Source organism: Pan troglodytes, chromosome 12, assembly GCF_028858775.2.
Source record: "Pan troglodytes isolate AG18354 chromosome 12, NHGRI_mPanTro3-v2.0_pri, whole genome shotgun sequence".
NCBI lineage: Eukaryota > Metazoa > Chordata > Mammalia > Primates > Hominidae > Pan > Pan troglodytes.
In genome coordinates this window covers 56,032,103-56,040,047 of record NC_072410.2, presented here as the reverse complement: position 1 = coordinate 56,040,047, position 7,945 = coordinate 56,032,103, and the positions used below count along the sequence as shown (strand labels likewise).

The 7,945-nt window shown below is 35.4% G+C and overlaps 1 long non-coding RNA gene across 9 annotated transcripts in view; it reads left to right on the top strand.

Annotated features, from left to right (window-relative positions):
- Positions 1-2,185: 2,185 nt before the first annotated feature.
- The window catches only part of LOC104005001 (uncharacterized), a 556,115-nt gene continuing 550,355 nt past the window's right edge, over positions 2,186-7,945 (top strand). For 3 of the 9 annotated variants that reach the window (XR_008546272.2, XR_010149112.1, XR_010149113.1), the window contains exons 1-2: positions 4,432-4,568; positions 4,686-4,737. This is a non-coding gene — a long non-coding RNA (uncharacterized LOC104005001). Of the gene's footprint in view, positions 2,263-2,711; positions 3,006-4,431; positions 4,569-4,685; positions 4,738-7,945 lie in introns of those variants that run through there. The other 6 variants (XR_010149116.1, XR_010149118.1, XR_010149114.1 and 3 more) reach the window with 3 other exon arrangements.

Here is a 7,945-nt window from a genome sequence, read left to right as displayed (position 1 = left end):
ATGTGATGCAAAATAAAATTGAGTTGCATCAGCTGAACATTAGTTTGCAAAAATATTAGTGATTGAATCCATTTTCTGTTCATATTTTATTTATACTTAGATATGTATACATATATACATAGGCATATATTTATTTTTTGTTTGTTTGAAACAGGCTTGTGGCAAAATTTTTGAGGGTAGAGGAAGGAAGCCACATTTTAACACTGGAAAAAGACACAGGGTTAAAGGCTGATCATATGTGTATCATGATCTCCTCTCTATAACATGAAGACATGTTGTTGAAATCTTATTAGGATATTTATATGCACATAAGCAATAACATATGAAAATTATCATCTTGTCGTGTACTTTGGTGCTAGATTCCAAGGTTTCTAACAGCCCTGGCACTTCTTACTACTTCGTATTACTCCAAAATTCTGACTTTGTATTCGCAAGTAACAAAAATTTGAGATTTTTTTCTTTCATGGGCCTTCTTTCCTTCTTCTTTACTTGACAAAAAGTTACTTTGAGATGGAAATACCTTTAATACACACTGTCATTAATTACTTGTGAACAAAAGAAAGTAAGATATAAAACTAGACATTATTTAGCCTCATCCCTACTGATAATACTTTGTGGAAAGCAACATCAATGATCTTTTTCTTACACAATTCAGATGGTTTTGAGGAAAAACTCATGGGCTTAATTAATACCTGTGCATCCTAAAACTAGCATTGGTTTCAAATTCTAAGCTGATAAGTAGTCATTGAAAATAAATCAGCAGGAAACTTTCTTAATTTAGAGAAATTTTCCTAATGGTAAATGAGAAACTCCACCCTGTATCTCATTTTGGGTCTCCAGAATTCTGAAAATCCTGAACATAAAAGTGAGGTATTAGTGATAAAATACTTCTGATTTTATTTCTTTAATGGTTCTAACAAACCTAGCACACAAATGCAAAGGAGATATGTTGTCCTTTAAAATGGTCAAGGACAAGAAGTTTTGGCTATCAGGAAATTATTTAACCTGCTTCCAATTGAGAGAGTATATGTCTTCATAATATATCACCATAAGTGATCAGTAGAGAAAACAGCTAAATTAAAATGCTGGCAAGCTCAGTTCCTTCACTTTTTAGAAAAACAAGTAAAACCTTCCAGCAAGATGTGTAGAAATTTTCTATTACGTGATGACTTTCATATTTGAATCCATTTTACATTGTGTAATATGTGGCTTGGGCTGTTTTTATGACCTGTGCTTTATTACCACATTAAGACAATCGACATTTCAAAAAAGAAAAAGTTTGAATAATTTCAAAGTGAACTTGCCAAAATCAGCATTCAGAAGCATGGGTGCTCGCGCGCGCAAACACAGGCACACTTTCAATTTACCTAAAAACGGGGATCGCCCTTTGTAGCTAAAATGCAATCTTTCTTATTTTTAGGTTACCCTGAGAAAAGGTATGTGGGTGTGATTCCTGCAAATGGATTGCCAGCTTCTTAACAGTTCATCATTCTTAAATGATAGAAGTATAGCAGCACCCTTCTGAGAAACATCTTTTCTGTAGATTTTACTTTGTCCATGCCAGGACAAATTGCGTGCTAAGTTGAATAATTCTGAGATGTGAGACACCTCCATAACTGTCCTTGGACTACCAAGGAGCTGGCATTTCTCTTTGGAAGATGAGGGGAGAATGCTCCCTGCTCTCTTAATTGATGATTTACTGTGCTTTCCCTTGGGACCACAACCAATGATCTGTAAGCTTGTTGAATTTTGAGGTAGATACTAAATATAATCAATATATAAAAATATTTTAAAAAGGAGAGAAAAAAATGCAATGAAAATTTATGACCTTAACATTCCTTCAGGGTCAAGCAATTTATCAAATTCTCTCACTTTCTGGTTTCAATTACACAGCCATTGTGGAAGGAACTTATTTTAGCAGGTTCATTTGCCTCAGTGGGGAATACAGGACTTTGGCCTAATGCTTCACCTTTAGTGCAGGCCATTTGAGCCTTAGAACAAATACCAATCATCACTCTTTGGGAAAAAAGAATCTGCATCGGCGTGGCCTATTGGAATGGGGTTTCTGTCAAGGTAAACGGTTGTCAGCAATGACTGTGGTAGAGTGGCGATAAATCCCATTTTATTGCTGAAAAATTCCAGCTTCTCTCCATGCCTGACAGCTCCCCACATTCTCATACCCATTTGGGCAATTTCTGCGCTATGTCCATCTGGTTCTCATTACCTCTCAACCTCCCTGCGTCTGATCCAGAAAAAGAGCAGGTCAGAAATGGGGCTGGGGGTGACGAAACCAAGGTGATGAACAAAACAGAAAGCAGGGGGATGGCCCATGGGGTTCGGGGAAGAGTTGAGATTGGGTGGAGTAGGGATTCCAGCTAAGAATCTGAGTGGTTTTGAGAAGGGGCCATGTCAATTATTAAAAATGATCATGACAGAGCTGGAGCCAGAAGCCAGAGAAACCTGTATCTTTAGACTCAGGCATTAAAAAGACACCTGTTTTAAGGTGAAAGAGAGAGGAGAGAGAGAGAATGTGGTAGGTAGAGGAGGGTGGGAAGGCATCTCTATTAAGGGCACCGCCGGCTGGATTATCAGAGTAGCGGACCTGTTCTAGAAAAGCACGGAGCCCTGTGTACACAGTTGGCAGGCTTCTAAATATGCTGATCAAACTCTGCTGGAGATTAGATTTTGGTTCAAAAACATATGTTTTTGAGGACAAAGAAAACTCTTGGCCCTCCAACCTTATTGTCTCCATCTTTCGAAGAAGAATAATATTTAAAAACTAACTTGTCTTAATTAGGGCATTTAGAATGACAGGACTAGCACTGACTCACTTGGGAATTCATAACCCTACATATAATCACTTTTGGAATGGAGTGCATTTATGCCTTCAAAAAGTTGGCCTCATTTTCTGAAGCTGAAATCCTTTTGATCATAATTACTTCTGACCTAAAATTACCCACAGTCACCATACAATGCCACGCTGGGACAAAAAAGAAATACATATTGTAAGTATCTGATAACAGATATAAACTATCGGCCAACTTAAATAGTATCGTTAATTAGACTAGGATGAAACTATACAACTATGTATTTCTGAATATAACATTTACTCATTATTATTATTCTTTTGGTGCAGTGGGTGGGGCCGTTGTCATAAATGCTAAAATAAGAGTTGTTAAAGTATATTGAAGTATAAATGATAAAGACCTGAGAACTTCGCATAAAAATGAGAATCAGATGAATGATTGCATTGATGTAGTTATTTCACCACCTGTTTTGAAGTCAAATTTTATATGCAAATGTCTTAAAACCAGATATGATTGTGTATTCTTAAATACGTTGGAGAGCTGTGGCATTATTATGATTTGTAGACAGAATCTCTCATGTTAGATATGTTTGGATGGACATATTGAATGGTCTCTTAGTGCCTTCTGGATCCCAGGGATCCAGAGTGTATTTCAGGTCCTAAAAATGGACATTTTTGACAGTCAGAACCCCCAGTACTGCACTGAATATCCGTTTTTTTATTGGTTGAATTCCCAATATCGAAATTACGTTAAATTTTAGTTGCTGAGCCAGACCCTTTAGACAAGAAATACTGGCTTCCAGTAATCGGGATTTAATTTCTAAATTTTCAAGTCATGAATGCTCAAAGGAGGTTTTATGAAATGTACCTGAAATTGTAAATGAATCCCACATAGACACTTAAATTGAGAAATTGTTGCTAAAAATTTTAAATTAAAACGACAAGATAATTTGGACTGACGTACATTAGAAATCATAAAAATGGAAGTTTGTTAACTTTAAAATGAATATTTTAGTCAACAAATAAAATTCTAAAACAGACGTTTTCACATGCACATATTAAAAGGCATAAACCTTTAGCTAGGGTCACGTATCTATTAAAACGGTCTTGATTTTAATGGTGTCTCTAATTTGGAAAGTAATTTCAGATTCTTAGCCAAGAAGAATCTTGCTTGAACTTTACTTTTCTAGGCTGTACATATACCAGAGAAACATGATCATTTAAATTCTAAAGGATGTTTGTTTCTTTTAATAGCATAGCAGAGAATTAATGGCATGGGGGAGGGGGACGTGACAACTTAACCTGATGTTTGATAGCTGTTTACTTATGAATGTGTGCCACAGATTTCAGTGTCTGTAAAAGAAGGGGAAATAAACAAACCGATGGCTTTTAGGGAACTTAAGACACATGGAAGAAAGTGCTTAGAAGGCTATTGAAATATTTACAAAACAAATCATTTACATTAACTTTCTTATGTGTAGAAACTGGAGTGCCCATGAAAAGACAGAGCCAATTTTGGCTATGAGAAGTATTTCAGCATCAAAATGGTTAATAGTATTATAGCTTCAAAAGAGCCTATTGGCTCACCCTCAAGGATGCCCTGCAGTTGTTGTTAAAGTCATCAGATGAAGCTAGCCTTCTCAGCTAGCCTTCAGATTTGTCTGCTAACAGTAAAAATACTATAATAAATCGGTAACATATGTTGCCAGGCAAGGAAAAGTGATATAAATAAAGAGACTGGGAGACCCAAACCAAGTACAATGTGAAAAGAATTTAAATTTCAATCTATTTGCTGGCTAATTACCATTTGAAAAGTAATTTGAAAGTTTTACTGTTATTTGCTGATGTTCTTCCTCATTTTTCTTTTTTTCCTCTTCAGATTGCATTCTTACCCAAATACTCTTCGTGATTGCCTGCTTTGCGGCTTTGGGGTAAGTCCCAGTTTTCCACAACCTTAAGAAAAAAATGCATAACATAAAAGATGCCAGAAAGACTTATGTGTCCTGATAGTCGGGGTCTGTGAAATATACATGGGTTTGTTACTGGGGGTGGGAGGCATAATGAAATAAAGAAAAGCGATTTGTTTCTGCAAGGATCAAAAGTGTGCGAAAGTGTGCATATGCAAACGAGGCTCCCATCAGGAAAGCCACCTCTGGAATGGAAATGACAAAGCTTGGAACACACACAATCAATTATTTTCACCAGCATTTAAAATATAGAAAACAAAATCTGCTTTGGGAATTGACTGAATATTTTATTTAGCTTTTTTTATTGAGACATCCTTTGAAAAATGGCATAATATAAATAGTTTTACAAAGCAACAATATAATCAATCTCTAAACTAGAATATAAATCAAGGATTTCATTAACTGCTGGTAGCCAGTTTAAATTGTAGTCTTGTCCATAATGTCTATCTATCTATGTATGTCCAAGTTATATTAAAAACCTTTAAATGGCTTTGTAATATCAGCTACATCTAGCTATTATAATAATTAATGGTACTGTTTTATAAATCAATACATGTATTCTTGATAAATTCATATCCAGTTAATGGTGTAATTTAAATAAAAAATTAATGTAATAAAGGACATACAGAAGCGGGCAGGAAATCTTTAAAGGTTAAGAGCCAAATTTGTCTAAATTCATTTTTAACCTGTTTTGGAAAAGTTTATATTTAAAATCAGCTGAGACTTACCTTGTTTCTGTAAAACTAATCTTGCCATTTCTGGTGGTATCTAGTATTAAATTTGTAAGGTGTTTTCTGACGTTGTTTTAATTACGTAGTTACAATACTGTGGAATATTTTACTGTCGTTGCACTATTTTGTGACTATTGCATATTCTTTAGTAAAATAGAACAAAACAAACTAAAAACATCATACCAGCAATTTATTTTTAATACACAAAGGCATGTAAATGATTTATTTTTTGAAAATCTCCAAAACTATATGCACATTTTATTTAAGGGGAAAAAAGACTGACTAGTTCAATAAATTTGCATGTGGAAGAGCCGAGCATTTTCACTGCTTCCGCTGAGTGAACATTCCAAGAATTTTAGAAAGAAAAGAAAAATGCATGAAAGAGTCTGAAATGTATTTTAACGCTGCACCCGGGTACAGGAACATTCTACCAAAAGATGAGTGTATTACAGTTCTAATGTAAAGAATACATACCAAAGACATATTTAAAAAATAACAAGATTTAGAAAAACAACTGAAGGTTGTATGTTATCAAATACAATATCAAATCTTTCCAAATAAAATTTCATTTGGTTCATAAGAGTAAGCGTTTTACAAAAAATATCTTTCAAAATTATGCGGACCAGTCTGCCCTGCCATCCTCCTTGACATGATGCAGAAATGTTCCTTTAATCCACTGAGCTTTTTCTGACATTTTTCTTAACATTGCTGAGCCTTATTTAGAGCACCAAAGGAGGCGTGTGCAGTTTTCTTTGACACTGATGGGTATTTCAAAATGTTACAGAGAAAGGGGGAAAAAAAAGAAAGAAAAGATTTGCTGCCAGTCACTTCATCAATAGAGCTACAGAAGCAATTACTATTTGTTAAAAGTTTACATTTCAAATGAAGCTAAATTTTAAAGAAGTCTCATCCTTTTAGAAGGACTGGTGCTTGGAAGAGAGAGGAAGAGAATGCACATTAGTGATTACATGTTAAAGTGCACTCAAGTACTGGAACCATTTAAAATGTATTGTGTTTTTAGTTGAAACCTGCAGCAAAACCACTCCTAAGAGGCTTAATTTAGGTTTTATAGGAGGAACATAAAAAAGACCAGGTTACAGCAACATGCTGAAATATGGGGTACATTTTAAATATCTTCATTTAAAAACGTATGTTTATTTCCCCTCCTGGGATCACTAACGTGTGTCTCCACAGAGAAAGCAAGGACATGCATTCTTAAAAATTATCTGTTAAAGGGATCACATTCCAAGACAGGTTTGAGCATTTTTATTACTACAGATAACCTCTTAATTGTGTCACTGCCTTCCACTTGTTAATCAGGGACATTCAACATAGTTAACCATGCAGTGGTTGTCTTTAGAAGACTACATCATCATTAAGGATTAGAAACACATTTTATTCCTATAATCATATTGCATGTATGGTTTTAGCACTGCTAAAACCCTATTTACCTGCTTTAAATACATAACACCTAAGAAAGGATTGAGATGCCTATAACAATGTTGTTCACTACTTCAAACTATGCAGTCCATGAAAAGCTTTAAGAGACAGATAATTTTACTTTTCTTGTCCCCCTCCTCCACCTCCCCCATGTCCCACGCAATTCCTATTTGAATTGATTTTAGGTTTCTTGTGTAGCCACCAGCATCTGAGATACTCAGGTACTCTTTCAGAGACCAAGGTGTAAGTGAAGTAAATAAAATCATGTTTCACTGTTGCTTTATCAACCCTCCTAGGTAGTTTTTCTGCCAGCCAACCTGCACTGTTAAGACCCATAAAATTATGCAATAGTGACTTCTTTGGAGGTTCTCTAATCAGATAATGGCTGGTGTTGGGAGGCAAGGGCCCAAGGCAATGTTGCTGGTACTTAACACTGTGGTTGGTCATTACTTGTCTAGTAGAGACCAATAAACAGCTGATTACTATCCTATATGGAGCCAATATTTTACATTTATCCTAGTTATTTTTTCCTTTTCTTTTCAAGTTCTTATAACAGGAAGTATTTGTCAAGAAGATATATGAGTAATAGCCTCCCAGGCACCTTAAAAATAAGAATTTTCCTACCATGAAATGATGCCTTTTGTGGAAAGGTGGGAATGATTCTGGTTTTTACAAGGGCAAAGGTTTGATTCGTTTCAAGCCCATTTCTTTCAGACAGGGACACTCCGCGACACCATCCCTGCTGCTCCTTGTCCCTTTCCCCCTCTATGACAGGTTCACAGGCTGCAACCAAGGGATTTTAAAATGCAAAGGTTTACATTAATATTTGCACTCTGGCAATAACAGGCCCATTTTGCTTCCTCTGTAAGCCTGTGATAATTGATGCTTCATACCTGGAACTATGTTTCATTTATCTCTTTACTCATGAAGATAGTATATAAATAAAAAGTAATGTATGGAAAGGAACCAACCATCTGAAACAATAATCCTAAATCCAACTA